This window comes from Oncorhynchus gorbuscha, linkage group LG24, assembly GCF_021184085.1.
Source record: "Oncorhynchus gorbuscha isolate QuinsamMale2020 ecotype Even-year linkage group LG24, OgorEven_v1.0, whole genome shotgun sequence".
Classification (NCBI taxonomy): domain Eukaryota; kingdom Metazoa; phylum Chordata; class Actinopteri; order Salmoniformes; family Salmonidae; genus Oncorhynchus; species Oncorhynchus gorbuscha.
This window is the reverse complement of record NC_060196.1, coordinates 25624971-25641434: the sequence shown is the minus strand read 5'-3', so window position 1 is coordinate 25641434 and position 16464 is coordinate 25624971. Positions and strand designations below refer to the sequence as shown.

At 43.4% G+C, this 16464-nt stretch overlaps 2 long non-coding RNA genes across 2 annotated transcripts in view; one reads left to right on the top strand and one right to left on the bottom strand.

The window, feature by feature from the left end:
- LOC124012906 overlaps positions 1 to 16464 on the top strand; it is a 71722-nt gene that overhangs the window by 46138 nt on the left and 9120 nt on the right. Inside the window, exon 4 of the long non-coding RNA XR_006834791.1 lies at positions 12306 to 12442. This is a non-coding gene — a long non-coding RNA (uncharacterized LOC124012906). The remainder of the gene's footprint in view (positions 1 to 12305; positions 12443 to 16464) is intronic.
- Positions 11258 to 16464, bottom strand: part of LOC124012907 — a 37826-nt gene continuing 32619 nt past the window's right edge. Inside the window, exon 5 of the long non-coding RNA XR_006834793.1 lies at positions 11258 to 11727. This is a non-coding gene — a long non-coding RNA (uncharacterized LOC124012907). The remainder of the gene's footprint in view (positions 11728 to 16464) is intronic.

Here is a 16464-nt window from a genome sequence, read left to right as displayed (position 1 = left end):
CAGGACAGAAACGGAAAACAAGGGGAGAAATAGGGACTCTAATCAGGGGAAAAGATAGGGAACAGGTGTGGGAAGACTAAATGATTGATTAGGGGAATAGGAACAGCTGGGAGCAGGAACGGAACGATAGAGAGAAGAGAGAGAGAGGGAGAGAGAAAAAAGGGAACGAACCTAAAAAGACCAGCAGGGGGAAAACGAACAGAAGGAAAAGCAAAATGACAAGACAATATAAGACAAAACATGACAGTACCCCCCACTCACCGAGCGCCTCCTGGCGCACTCGAGAGGAATCCTGGCGGCAACGGAGGAAATCATCAATCAGTGAACGGTCCAGCACGTCCCGAGACGGAACCCAACTCCTCTCCTCAGGACCGTAACCCTCCCAATCCACTAAGTATTGGTGACCCCGTCCCCGAGAACGCATGTCCATGATCCTACGTACCTTGTAAATAGGTGCGCTCTCGACAAGGACGGGAGGGAAGACGAACGGGGGTGCGAAGAAAGGGCTTGACACAGGAGACATGGAAGACAGGATGGACGCGACGAAGATGTCGCGGAAGAAGCAGTCGCACAGCGACAGGATTGACGACCTGGGAGACACGGAACGGACCAATGAACCGCGGAGTCAACTTACGAGAAGCTGTCGTAAGAGGAAGGTTGCGAGTGGAAAGCCACACTCTCTGGCCGCAACAATACCTTGGACTCTTAATCCTACGTTTATTGGCGGCTCTCACAGTCTGTGCCCTGTAACGGCAAAGTGCAGACCTCACCCTCCTCCAGGTGCGCTCACAACGTTGGACAAACGCTTGAGCGGAGGGAACGCTGGACTCGGCAAGCTGGGATGAGAACAGAGGAGGCTGGTAACCCAGACTACTCTGAAACGGAGATAACCCGGTAGCAGACGAAGGAAGCGAGTTGTGAGCGTATTCTGCCCAGGGGATCTGTTCTGCCCAAGACGCAGGGTTTCTGAAAGAAAGGCTGCGTAGTATGCGACCAATCGTCTGATTGGCCCTCTCTGCTTGACCGTTAGACTGGGGATGAAACCCGGAAGAGAGACTGACGGACGCACCAATCAAACGACAGAACTCCCTCCAAAACTGTGACGTGAATTGCGGACCTCTGTCTGAAACGGCGTCTAACGGGAGGCCATGAATTCTGAACACATTCTCGATGATGATTTGTGCCGTCTCCTTAGCGGAAGGAAGTTTAGCGAGAGGAATGAAATGTGCCGCCTTAGAGAACCTATCGACAACCGTAAGAATCACAGTCTTCCCCGCAGACAAAGGCAGACCGGTAATGAAGTCTAGGGCGATGTGAGACCATGGTCGAGAAGGAATGGGGAGCGGTCTGAGACGACCGGCAGGAGGAGAGTTACCTGACTTAGTCTGCGCGCAGTCCGAACAAGCAGCCACGAAACGGCGCGTGTCACGCTCCTGAGTCGGCCACCAAAAGCGCTGGCGAATAGAAGCAAGAGTGCCTCGAACACCGGGATGACCAGCTAACTTGGCAGAGTGAGCCCACTGAAGAACAGCCAGACGAGTGGAAACAGGAACGAAAAGAAGGTTACTAGGACAAGCGCGCGGCGACGCAGTGTGCGTGAGTGCTTGCTTAACCTGTCTTTCAATTCCCCAGACTGTCAACCCGACAACACGCCCATAAGGAAGAATCCCCTCGGGATCAGTAGAAGCCACAGAAGAACTAAAAAGACGGGATAAGGCATCAGGCTTGGTGTTCTTGCTACCCGGACGGTAAGAAATCACAAACTCGAAACGAGCGAAAAATAACGCCCAACGAGCTTGACGAGCATTAAGTCGTTTGGCAGAACGGATGTACTCAAGGTTCTTATGGTCTGTCCAAACGACAAAGGAACGGTCGCCCCCTCCAACCACTGTCGCCATTCGCCTAGGGCTAAGCGGATGGCGAGCAGTTCGCGGTTACCCACATCATAGTTGCGTTCAGATGGCGACAGGCGATGAGAAAAATAAGCGCAAGGATGAACCTTATCGTCAGACTGGAAGCGCTGGGATAGAATGGCTCCCATGCCTACCTCTGAAGCGTCAACCTCGACAATGAATTGTCTAGTGACGTCAGGAGTAACGAGGATAGGAGCGGACGTAAAAAACTTTCTTTTAGAAGATCAAAAGCTCCCTGGGCGGAACCGGACCAGTTAAAACACGTCTTGACAGAAGTAAGAGCTGTGAGAGGGGCAACAACTTGACCGAAATTACGAATGAAACGCCGATAGAAATTAGCGAAACCTAGAAAGCGCTGCAACTCGACACGTGACCTTGGAACGGGCCACTCACTGACAGCTTGGACCTTAGCGGAATCCATCTGAATGCCTTCAGCGGAAATAACGGAACCGAGAAAAGTAACGGAGGAGACATGAAAAGAGCACTTCTCAGCCTTCACGTAGAGACAATTCTCTAAAAGGCGCTGGAGAACACGTCGAACGTGCTGAACATGAATCTCGAGTGACGGTGAAAAAATCAGGATATCGTCAAGGTAGACAAAAACAAAGATGTTCAGCATGTCTCTCAGAACATCATTAACTAATGCCTGAAAAACAGCTGGCGCATTGGCGAGACCAAACGGCAGAACCCGGTACTCAAAATGCCCTAACGGAGTGTTAAACGCCGTTTTCCACTCGTCCCCCTCTCTGATGCGCACGAGATGGTAAGCGTTACGAAGGTCCAACTTAGTAAAGCACCTGGCTCCCTGCAGAATCTCGAAGGCTGATGACATAAGGGGAAGCGGATAACGATTCTTAACCGTTATGTCATTCAGCCCTCGATAATCCACGCAGGGGCGTAGAGTACCGTCCTTTTCTTAACAAAAAAAAACCCCGCCCCGGCCGGAGAGGAAGAAGGCACTATGGTACCGGCGTCAAGAGACACAGACAAATAATCCTCGAGAGCCTTACGTTCGGGAGCCGACAGAGAGTATAGTCTACCCCGAGGAGGAGTGGTCCCCGGAAGGAGATCAATACTACAATCATACGACCGGTGAGGAGGAAGGGAGTTGGCTCGGGACCGACTGAAGACCGTGCGCAGATCATGATATTCCTCCGGCACTCCTGTCAAATCGCCAGGTTCCTCCTGAGAAGTGGGGACAGAAGAAATGGGAGGGATGGCAGACATTAAACACTTCACATGACAAGAAACGTTCCAGGATAGGATAGAATTACTAGACCAATTAATAGAAGGATTATGACATACTAGCCAGGGATGACCCAAAACAACAGGTGTAAAAGGTGAACGAAAAATCAAAAAGAAATAGTCTCACTGTGGTTACCAGATACTGTGAGGGTTAAAGGTAGTGTCTCAAATCTGATACTGGGAAGATGACTACCATCTAAGGCGAACATGGGCGTAGGCTTGTCTAACTGTCTGAAAGGAATGTCATGTTTCCGAGCCCATGCTTCGTCCATGAAACAACCCTCCGCCCCAGAGTCTATCAAGGCACTGCATGTAGCACCCGAACCGGTCCAGCGTAGATGGACCGACATAGTAGTACAGGATCTAGATGGAGAGACCTGAGTAGTAGCGCTCACCAGTAGCCCTCCGCTACTGATGAGCTCTGGCTTTTACTGGACATGAATTGACAAAATGTCCATCAAATCCGCAATAGAGGCACAGGCGGTTGGTGATCCTCCGTTCCCTCTCCTTAGTCGAGATGCGAATACCTCCCAGCTGCATGGGCTCAGTCTCTGAGCCAGAGGAGGGAGATGGTTGCGATGCGGAGCAGGGAAACACCGTTGACGCGAGCTCTCTTCCACGAGCTTGGTGACGAAGATCTACCCGTCGTTCTATGCGGATGGCGAGAGCAATCAAAGAGTCCACACTGGAAGGAACCTCCCGGGAGAGAATCTCATCTTTAACCACTGCGTGGAGTCCCTCCAGAAAACGAGCGAGCAGCGCCGGCTCGTTCCAGTCACTAGAGGCAGCAAGAGTGCGAAACTCTATAGAGTAATCCGTTATGGATCGATCACCTTGGCATAGGGAAGCCAGGGCCCTAGAAGCCTCCCTACCAAAAACTGAATGGTCAAAAACCCGAATCATCTCCTCTTTAAAGTTCTGGTAATTGTTTGAACAATCAGCCCTTGCCTCCCAGATAGCTGTGCCCCACTCTCGAGCCCGGCCAGTAAGGAGTGAAATGACGTAAGCAACCCGAGCTCTCTCTCTAGAGTATGTGTTGGGTTGGAGAGAGAACACAATATCACACTGGGTGAGAAAGGAGCGGCACTCCTTGGGCTGCCCGGAGTAGCAAGGTGGGTTATTAACCCTAGGTTCCGGAGGCTCGGCAGACCAGGAAGTAACAGGTGGCACGAGACGAAGACTCTGGAACTGTCCAGAGAGGTCGGAAACCTGAGCGGCCAGGTTCTCCATGGCATGACGAGCAGCAGACAATTCCTGCTCGTGTCTGCCGAGCATGGCTCCTTGGATCTCGACGGCAGTGTTACGAGCGTCTGTAGTCGCTGGGTCCATTCTTTGGTCGGATCCTTCTGTTATGCAGGTGAATGAGGACCCAAAAGCGACTTGGCGAAAACAGAGTCTTTAATCCAGTTTAAGGAAATAGCAATACTCCTAGACAAATCGGAGCGGTAAATAAAGCATAAGAAACAATTTCACTCGTAATCACGAGAACTGACTGGAGACTCGATAATGAACTGCAGGTTGCCTCGGGAAGGCACTTGACCGTAGCAGACTCAGACACCTGCTCACCACGCAGCATCTGAGGGAAACACGACACGACAGGGCGATACAAAGACACAGCACGGTGAACAGTATACAAGGATCCGACAGGACAGAAACGGAAAACAATGGGAGAAATAGGGACTCTAATCAGGGGAAAAGATAGGGAACAGGTGTGGGAAGACTAAATGATTGATTAGGGGAATAGGAACAGCTGGGAGCAGGAACGGAACGATAGAGAGAAGAGAGAGAGAGAGGGAGAGATAAAAAAGGGAACGAACCTAAAAAGACCAGCAGGGGGAAAACGAACAGAAGGAAAAGCAAAATGACAAGACAATATAAGACAAAACATGACAATATCTAGCATCATAATTTCCAAATCACTACACTCTATGTCTTGATCATTCTTGTGTCACAATCTTATTGCCATCAGCTGATATTCTAGTGAAGAGAGATCCTACAGACCTTTTGACCTGAGTAAAGTGATGATTTTCAATCTACAGAGACAATACTTACATTCTGATGTTCTTTTTGTGGGAGAATAAAGAGAAAGTGAGAGAAAAAAGATGCGACTGAACCCAGCATTTCTAGACTGCTTCAGAATAATGAAGTATTCTCAGTATTCAAGGGGGTGAGGATTTTGGATGCACCACATTATTTTTTAAGTACGTCAGACAGACTGCAGGTAGAGTGCCTGGCTTTGTGCTGTGAGACAGTGAAGGAATGCGTACCAAATGGCACCCTATTCCCTTATAGTGCCAGATCTGGTCAAAAGTAGTGCACTATAAAGGGAATAAAGTGCCATTTGGGACGTAACCAAGGTCTTGCCATAAGTGAGTTGAAGGGGGAGGGGATGTCGTGAAGGTTCAATCACATACCACAAGAGGGAGACAATACCACAGAAATGCATTGGGTGGATGCATTTCTCAACCCTCACACATTTTTTATCACTTTGGAATCTGTACATTTCATCATGATACCCTGTACAATGTTAGGATATATTTAGGATATATTAGGATATATTAACAAACCTTTCTAGAATTTTTATTTTATTTTTTAAATTCAGGATGACTTTCGAACCAATATTGAATTGTATGATCAATCGGGTGAAAAACATACTGTATTTAGAGTAAAAATACTGAAAGGAAACTCCAGCAGTGACCCTGCTCTAAGAGGGCTCTGCAGTGTGAGGTAGTTGGTTGTATTGTTTCGCATAATAAACAGCCTGGAGATAACTGTACAACCTTCTAGCTTTCCCTGCGGTGTCACCAATACATCATCAAATGGACCCCTTCTCTCGACTCCCCTGTGGTAAGTATGAAGAGTCGACTAAAGACCCCACAACAGTTCTGGACATTTCGACAGAGTGGGCCATTTAGAAAGTGTCAGCTCTACGCTACGATGCTCCATTAATCTTGCTTTTTAGTCCAGGACTAGGTTGAAACTGTGTCCAGGAAACCACCCCGTAAAATACATTTACTATGTATTGCTCTGTCAATTTATAATGAATAATGTATAATAATGTGTAAAACCACTGAGTAAGAAATGTGAAATAGGGCTGTGTCCAAATGGCAGCCCCCAGGTGGTGAAGGTAGGAAACAACACCTTCATTTCGCTGATCTTCAACACAGGGGCCCCACAAGGGTGCGTGCTCAGCCCCCTCCTGTACTCCCTGTTCACCCATGACTGTGTGGCCATGCACACATCCAACTCAATCATCAAGTTTGCAGACGAGACAACAGTAGTAGGCTTGATTACCAACAATGACGAGACAGCCTACAGGGAGGAGGTGAGGGCTCTGGGAGAGTGGTGCCAGGAAAATAACCTCTCACCCAATGTCAACAAAACAAAGTAGCTGATTGTGGACTTCAGGAAACAGCAGAGGGAGCACCCCCTTATCCACATCGACAGGACCACAGTGGAGAAGGTGGAAAGCTTCAAGTTCCTCGGCGTACACATCATGGCAAACTGAAATGGTCCAACCACACAGACAGTGTGATGAAGAAGGCGCAGCAGCGCCTCTGACGGAATTGGGCTTGGCACCTAAAACCCTCACAAACTTTTACAGATGCACAATTGAGAGCATCCTATCGGGCTGTATCACTGCCTGGTACGGCAACTAGACCGCCCCTAACTGCAGGGCTCTCCAGAGGGCAGTGAGGTCTGCACAATGCATCACCGGGGGCAAACTGCCTGCACTCCTGGACACCTACAGCACCTGATATCACAGGAAGGTCAAAAAGATCATCAAGGACAACAACCATCCGGGCCACTGCCTGTTCAACCTGCCAGAAGGCGAAGTCAGTACAGCTGCATCAAAGTTGGGACTGAGAGACTTAAAAACAGCTGTTATCTCAAGCCATCAGGATGCTAAATAGCCATCACTAGCCAGCTTCCACCCGGTTACTCAACCCTGCACATTAGAGGCTGATGCCTGTATACATAGACTTGAAATCACTGGCTACTTCAATAATGGAACAGTAGTCACTTTAATAACTTTGACATATTTTGCATTACTCATCTCACATGTACAGTGGGGAGAACAAGTATTTGATACACTGCCGATTTTGCAGGTTTTCCTACTTACAAAGCATGTAGAGGTCTGTAATTTTTATCATAGGTACACTTCAACTGTGAGAGACGGAATCAAAAATAAAATGCTAATTAATTACTTAAAAATCATACAATGTGATTTTCTGGATTTTTGTTTTTGATTCCATCTCTCACAGTTGAAGTGTACCTAATGATAAAAAATGACAGACCTCTACATGCTTTGTAAGAAAACCTGCGAAATTGGCAGTGTATCAAATACTTGTTCTCCCCACTGTATATACTGTATTGTATTATATTCTACTGTATCTTAGTCTATGCCACTGTGATATTGATAATCTCATATGTATATATTCTTAATTCCGTTCCTTTAGTTAGATTTGTGTGTATTGTGTATACTGTTGTGAAATTGTTAGATATTACTTGTTATATTTTACTGCACTGTTGGAGCTAGAAACACAAGCATTTCGTTACACCCACAATAACATCTGCCAAACACGTGTGACCAATAAAATCTGATTGAAAGAATAGTTGAGAATTCCTCTAATTTCTCTACAGGGAGTTAATTTAACTTGAAACAGACTGTACAGACAATCTTATTTTTTTCATTTAAAGTATTTTATGTCTGATATATTTAGTACCTTGCTAAAGATCGATGGAAAAAAATCCCCATGGGCTTACTACAATTCTCTGCCCGACTCATTGTTGAATCATTAACCTGTATTCTTTACTTGACAATTGCTACTGGTGTTATCCCTAAATTCTGGTAAATGGCACGTGTCCTCCCCATACAGAAGGGTGGAGATCCTTCCGACTTAGATAACTTGGAAATTGGGCGACAGTTATCTTGCCTAGCCAAGGTATTAGAATCCGTGACCAACTCCCAGCCCTTGTTGATTTAAAACTTGTATTTACAGTAATGCGAGCAAAACTAAATATATGTTCTCTAATTCACGCAAAGAAAATTCTCAGATGGACTAAACACAGTGCCTTCAGAAAGTATTCACACCCCCTTGACTTCTTCCACATTTTGTTGTGTTACCGCCTGAATTTAAAATGGATTCATTTGAGATGTTTTTGTCAGTGGCTTACACACAATACCCCATAATATCAAAGTGGAATGATGTTTTTCAAAAAAAAGTATTGAGTGTTCAACCCCTTTCTTATTGCAAACCTAAATATGTTAATTGAGTAAAAATGTGCTTAACAAGTCACATAATATGTTGCATGGACTCACTATGTGTGCAATAATAGTGTTTAACCTGATTTTTGAATGAGTACAATCTATAGGCCAGCTATTAGTAGATAGGAAGAAAAAAAGGCAGACAACTACCTTTCTACTTTTCCAATGAGAGACACCTTGGAAAAACTACAACTACTCATTCATTTTTCAAAAAACAAGCCTGAAATCCTTTCTAAAGACTGTTGACATCTAGTGGAAGCCATAGGAACTGCAATCTGGGAGCTATTCATTTGTATATCCCATAGACAAGCATTGAAATGGCCTGTGACCTCCAAAAAATATTATACGGATGGATTTTCCTCGTGTTTTCTCCTGCCATATCAGTTCTGTTATACTCACATACATTACTTTAACAGTTTTAGAAACTTGTTTTCTATCCAATGCTACTAATTATATGCATATCCTAGCTTCTGGGTCTGAGTAACAGGCAGTTTACTTTGGACACGTCATTCATCCGAACTTACGAACACTGCCCCCTAGCCCTAAGAGGTTTTAAATATCTGTGTGTTTGGTTTGATAAAGATCTAATCTATTAAAACACCAAATCCATTCCCAGGGATGGTTAACCTTTGGGGTTCCACCAGTCTGAACCAATCTAGGTAGATCTGCTTTCAGTTTTAATGCCCCCCTTTCTTGGACTAGCCTGCAGAACTCCTTGCATCTTGACTCCCTGGTGCTGCCAGGGCAGTTTAACATTATAGTATTAGATGTGTTGAATGAAAGTTAGTTATTTTGATTGAATTAAGAGATTGTTTTGGTTGTAATGTTGAAAGTTGTAATGTAGTTTTCTTTTTGTTTTGTTAGAAGGATCATTTTTGTACTGTTGTACTGTTGTATTGTTGTATTGCTCAGTGAGTTTCCCCCTGACTAAATAAAAGTTAAATAAAAAAATGGGCAAACACCCTGGATTATATAGCCTTTGAATTAAATGGACAGGTGACACATTTCTACTGTGATCTCATAAATTCGCCATCTTCCCGAGAGTCTGCTGTTCTGTGTGGTTGCAGGAAGTACAGCTATTAGTACCAATATGTCCGAAAGCATGGGAGCTTGTGTTTGAGCTCCCCCACCATACTGCCTTCCCCCTCTCCTCCTCCTTGCCGTACAACCCCCCCTCCACTCCCCCTATGTCCCTCCCAGTGTGTCTGGCTAGTGGCTCAGACAGTCACTATCCGCATTGCGTTACAGTGCTCGAGTAAGGAGGGGAAAAGAACATATATCATTCATCTGTGCCTGCCACTGTTTTTTCTTTAAGCACTCAAATAAATACTTGCTTGACCTCTCCTCCAACAGGATAAATATCCCCAGCATGGCACTAGTGACAACTATTGCTGCTATTTTGGAATATTGTGCCATTCATAGGTTTGTGGGGGCACTTGATTATTTTTGACTTTGTGACATTCCTTTCTGCCGTCCACCATTGATGTTTCATTCTTGATATAACCAATTGTCTCATATGACTTTATCTTGATTGTGTTATATTCATATACAACTTGTGTTGGTTTAAAAGTGCTACACAACTGTGGCATGGAATAAGTGAATCAAGTAACATGAAAATAACAGTGAATCTGTTCATGTGTGCATTTAAGATAAACGTGTCCATGACAAGTAGAAATTATCAAAGAAGACATGGCATTTATATGCATATTATAATTGGGATTCTAACTGTAAAATATTTATATTAAGATATATTTATAAGAGGAAGATTCTTAGGGACATATTTGCTTCAGAGGTACTGAGTGTTGTTTAGATGTAATAATAATAATAATAATATATGCCATTTAGCAGACGCTTTTATCCAAAGCGACTTACAGTCATGTGTGCACACAGAGATGATGATAGATGTATGTTGTTTAGATGCCCAGTGTATAATAGTGAGAAGGGTGGCGGTCGAACAGAATGTGAGGTTAATCACCTTTGGGTTGATGTGGCTTTGATCCTCATGCTGTGTGAATACCACAGCCTCAGTCTCTGTCTGCTCCTGCCACTGCCACCTTCCCCCACTCCCTCCCTCCCTCCAGCTCTCACACACATTTACTCTCTTTCCCAGATGCACGAGCACAGCAGTGTACAAGCACACACACCACACATGCAAGTGTGCGCACGCACATACGTACAGATAGACACACAGACATAAAGACAAACATGCGCGCACGCAGACTGCAAGATGGGCGAGACAAGTCGTCACGCCTGAAAACAACACAAGGGTGAGAGTATGAGCGAGAAAGAGAGAGAAAGTGAGAGGGAGGAAAAGGGAATAGATGGAGATGAGGGGAAAGGGGGTGAGAGACAGAGCAGGGAAGGCGGGGACAGAGCGGTGAGAACGTCAGCAGGCAAGAGAGAAAGATGGACTGTAAGCTTGTATATGTGTTTTGTGTGTGTTTGTGTGTGTGCAATGTATATAGGTGACACAGATTTATGAGGGGAGGAGGTCAGCGATGGCGGCGCTGCCTGGTGTTTGTGGTAGGGGGTTGTGGAAGTATGGCTGTAAGTACAGCAGCAATGGCATCAATGCGATTGTCTGTGTGTACCTGTCTCACACAATGGCTGCTTGGACTCTAATCGCCCGGAGAATTAGAGATCCGACTTGGCAAATGGAGACAGCCATTCACAGAGCCAGGGACAGAGCCTGTGAGAGGGATAGGAGAAGGAGAGACAAAAAAAGAGAGAGAAAACTGGAGGAGTAGAACGGGCACCTTTTTCATGTTACTGTCTAGGCTATAGCCCTGAAAAAAAAGGAAGACAGTGAAGATGGAGCAGGATAGGGCTTATTGTGCTTTATTTCCTTTACCGATGGAATAATTGTCCTTTTTCTCAGTGGGGTAATAGATCAATAACTAATCGAGAGTGTGTGTGTGTGCTACTGTGCTACTGTGCATGTTTGCATGTGTGTGTGTGTGCACGCTCTTGTGTATGTATGTACAGTATGTGCATCCATTTGTGTGCATGTATGTGCACACAGTCATGTGTGTGAGTGTGTGTTTACACAAGGAACACAAATTCTACACCAGCTAAAGCCGAAATGGTGAGTGGATACACTCGAGCAAACAGGCAAACGAAAAGAGAGAAGCTATCTATTTGACCTCTTTGGCCAGCCGGCGTTATTCTCTTAACATTTCTTCTTTCACATTCATCCTGTTTCTTCTTGCGTGGTGTTTCTACTCCCTCTCTCTCTGGTTTTCTTCATCCACCTTCCTCTTGTGCTCTCATGCTTTGGAGAGAAAGGATGAGCTCATAAATCTGGGACAGGGAAAACCAGAGGGACAAGAGGATATTGAAGGGGTCTAATTTCAGACAGTACATGCTACATGCACCTTCGTTGTGTTGGATTTATTTGCATTACATGTATGTATTTCATTGCATGAGCAGCAAACTTAGCGCTTTGGTAGTATCTCAGTAGTTTTAAGCCTTTTTTTTACTTTTAAGAAAGCATATGTTTAGTTATGTTTCACTGTTGTCTAATATAGACTAGTGTAGAAATGTGTCTGTAAATCAATAATATTTCTACAAAATGTATATTTAAACTCGAATATGTGTGTGGGTGCGCAGACCCTCTAACCACTGCGGCCCCCCATGAGTTACATTTTTTTGTGGCCCCCTCCCCATCAAAGTTGCCCATCCCTGGTTTAGACAATAGTATGTCAGTCTGTTTCAAAAGTAACTTTTTCTCTGTCTGTCTACCACTAGGGGGTAACTATAGGAATGAATGCATATACAATATCTTCATGTCTTGAAAGATTCAAATGAAAACACAAGAATAGTACAGGGCATCAATACCATCCAATGATTTCTTACCCCTGTCTTTTTTCATCTTTCAGGTAACATCTCTGGCAAGTTTGGAGGTTTAGAGATGAGCCATTATGAGGTGGAGCCATTCACCAACCCAACACACAACACAATTATATGGTATCCAAACTAGTGGCAGATTGACTCTTTCTTTCAGGGATCGTCATAAGTAAGTTTCCCACTAACTGCTGTTCGCCGTTTCGCTACAAAAGCCTTTATACACCTCCCACTATCATTGTTGTGTTGTACTTTTATCCTCAAATAGATTCACATAAGTATATTTAGAGACTTGACTTATATCTAAGCATGTTTTGTTGTCCCTGAGACCCTTAACCTGTGATTACTTTAAGGTCACAGGTGAGGTCCTTGGGAACAAGGCTGCATGCAAGTTCATCAGAATTTGGGTGAATAAAAAAAACTATTAGGTAGAATGATGTAATCGGGATCAAGAAGATGTCATTGGATGAAAAGCCAAGGAAACACAGAAATATCACCACCTAAAGCATCAGTTACCCTACTGGAAATATCACCACCTAAAGCATCAGTTACCCTACTGGAAATATCACCACCTAAAGCATCAGTTACCCTACTGGAAATATCACCACCTAAAGCACCAGTTACCCTACTGGAAATATCACCACCTAAAGCATCAGTTACCCTACTGGGAATATCACCACCTAAAGCATCAGTTACCCTACTGGAAATATCACCACCTAAAGCATCAGTTACCCTACTGGAAATATCACCACCTAAAGCATCAGTTACCCTACTGGAAATATCACCACCTAAAGCATCAGTTACCCTACTGGAAATATCACCACCTAAAGCACCAGTTATCCTATTGGAAATATTACCACCTAAAGCACGAGTTACCCTACTGGAAATATAACCACCTAAAGCACCAGTTACCCTACTGGAAATATCACCACCTAAAGCACCAGTTACCCCTACTGGAAATATCACCACCTAAAGCACCAGTTACCCTACTGGAAATATCACCACCTAAAGCATCAGTTACCCCTACTGGAAATACCACCACCTAAAGCACCAGTTACCCCTACTGGAAATATCACCACCTAAAGCACCAGTTACCCTACTGGAAATATCACCACCTAAAGCATCAGTTACCCTACTGGAAATATCACCACCTAAAGCACCAGTTACCCCTGCTGGAAATATCACCACCTAAAGCATCAGTTACACTACTGGAAATATTACCACCTACAGCACCAGTTACCCTACTGGAAATATCACCGCCTAAAGCACCAGTTACCCACTGGAATCTTACACAAAATAAACACATTATGTTTGCAATTCTAACATGTTCCATCTCATGTGAAATTACTTGATTACCTGTTTCCTATGCATTTGTAATGTGTTTTGGAACTACAAAAGGCACTCCAAACAACCTTTTAAGGTGTTTATGAAATCATGTTTTATGTTACAATTCGATTTGTGTTACAATACATTTTGTTATTGTGAAATGAATGTATATTCATACATTTTTAGCATGTCCATTTCTGGTAGGGGACCCTCACAAAAGTGTCTTTAGTAGAATAATAATATTATTTTTATTCACAAATGATAAGGCTAAACTCCAATGTATTGATAAAGGAAATACACATTTTCTTAGAAAAAATGTATAAGGGAAGACATTGACATTGTAAATAAGGACACTAAAAGTATGTCACACAAGCATATAACAAAGGTGTATGGAGTATAACGAACTCATCGCAGCTCAGCCACGAAAATGGAAGAGGCAATTTCTCAAAATATAAAGCAATGAATTGGTTTTTGTCTGCCACCAATGAAAAACCATGCATGGCTTAAAATGACTAGTATGAATATTAAAAATAATCAGTTTCACTTAAGGTCGAGAGTTTTGATAACTACACCGCATATAATTCTAGATATTTGGGAACAGATTTTTTATGTCCCAATACCATGGCATCGGGTTTATGAACTGATTTACAAAACAACAATTGAAGCATAATTCCATTATTTTTTATTTAATGTTATTATGTCAAATTCTCACCACAAAAATAATGCTCAATATATGGGGCATTGAACAGTCAGTCCTGTGCAGACTCGAAGAAACAGAATTAATAGATCATCTCTTTTGGTACTACCCTTCGGTGGCTCGCTTTTGGAGTCAGGTCCACAAGTGGTTGTTAATAAGTCTGTGCTCAGATTGACCTACAAACAGTACTGTTAGGAGATTTGAAAAACCACGATCAATTAATGGGAAATATGATAATACCCTAAGGTATTGTATTTATTTTTAGGAGAATCTCAGTAGAAATGGAACAAATAGAAAGGTTCAAGACCCTCATAAAACATCACAGTAAAATAGGAGGATGTATGCAAAAGGAAATAATCAAATGTTAGTGTATTGGGAAAGGTGGCTTAGTCTGTGGTTATCTGAGAGTAGGAATTCAGATTATTATTTTTTTTTTTTACATTTGACCTTGGAGTCCAGTGTAATTAGGAAAGAAACGTCATACACTGATGGTACAAAACATTAGTAACACCTTCCTAATGTTAAGTTGCACCCCCCTTTTTGTCCTTGTGAAACGCTTGACACCTTGTCGAGTCCAATCCCAGACGAATTGAGGCTATTATGAGGACAAAATGGAGTGCAACTCAATATTAGGAAGGTGTTCCTACTGTTTTGTACATTCAGTGTCATATATATATATATATATATATTTACAAAGTTTAAGTCGGATGTTTACATTCACTTAGGTTGGGAGTCATTAAAATTAGTTTTTCAACCACTCCAAAATTTCTTGTTAACAAACTATAGTTTTGGCAAGTCGGTTAGGACATCTCCTTTGTGCAATACACAAGTCATTTTTCCAACAATTGTTTACAGAGATTATTTCACTTATAATTCACTGTATCACATTTCCAGTGGGTCAGAAGTTTACATACACTAAGTTCCCTGTGCCTTTAAACAGCTTGGAAAAAATGTCATGGCTTTAGAAGCTTCTGATAGACTAATTGACATTATAAGAGTCAATTGGAGGTGTACCTGTGGATTTATTTCAAGGCATTCAAACTCAATGCCTCTTTGCTTGACATTTATTTTTTCATTTTTTTATTTAACCTTTATTAAACCAGGTAGACTAGTTGAGAACAATTTCTCATTTGCAACTGCGACCTGGCCAAGATAAAGCAAAGCAGTTCGACACATACAACAATGCAGAGTTACACATGGAATAAACAAACATACAGTCAATAATACAGTAGAAAAGTCTATATACAGGCAATAAAAAGGCCATGGTGGCGAAGTAATTACAATATAGCAATTAAACACTGGAATGGTAGTTGTGCAGAAGATGAATGTGCAAGTAGAGATATTGGGGTGCAAAGGAGCAAGATAAAAAAAAAATACAGTATGAGAATGAGGTAGTTGGATGGGCTATTTACAGATGGGCTATGTACAGGTACAGTGATATGTGAGCTGCTCTGACAGCTGATGCTTAAAGCTAGTGAGGGAGATATGAGTCTCCAGCTTCAGTGATTTTTGTAGTTCGTTCCTGTCATTGGTAGCAGAGCTGGAAGGAAAGGCGGCCAAAGGAAGAATTGCCTATGGGGGTGACCAGTGAGATATATCTGTAGCGCGTGCTACGGGTGGGTGCTGCTATGGTGACCAGTGAGCTGAGATAAGGTGGGGCAGATACTTGTAGATGACCTGGAGCCAGTGGGTTTGGCGACGAGTATGAAGCGAGGGCCAGGCAACGAGAGCGTACAGGTCGCAGTGGTGGGTAGTATATGGGGCTTTGGTGACAGAACAGATGGCACTGTGATAAACTGCGTCCAATTTGTTGAGTAGAGAGTTGGAGGCTATTTTGTAAATGACATCGCCAAAGACGAGGATCGGTAGGATTGTCAGTTTTACTAGGGTATGTTTGGCAGCATAAGTGAAGGATGCTTTGTTGCGAAATAGGAAGCCAATTCCAGATTTAACTTTTTATGTCTGCAGGGGCAGTATTGAGTAACTTTGATGAAAAGGTGCCCATTGTAAATGGCCAGCTCCTCAGTCTCAGTTGCTAATATATGCATATTATTATTAGAATTGGATAGAAAACACTCTAAAGTTTCCAAACCTGTCAAAATATTGTCTGTGAGTATAACAGAACTGATATTGCAGGCGAAACCCTGAGGAAAATCAAAACAGGAAGTGGC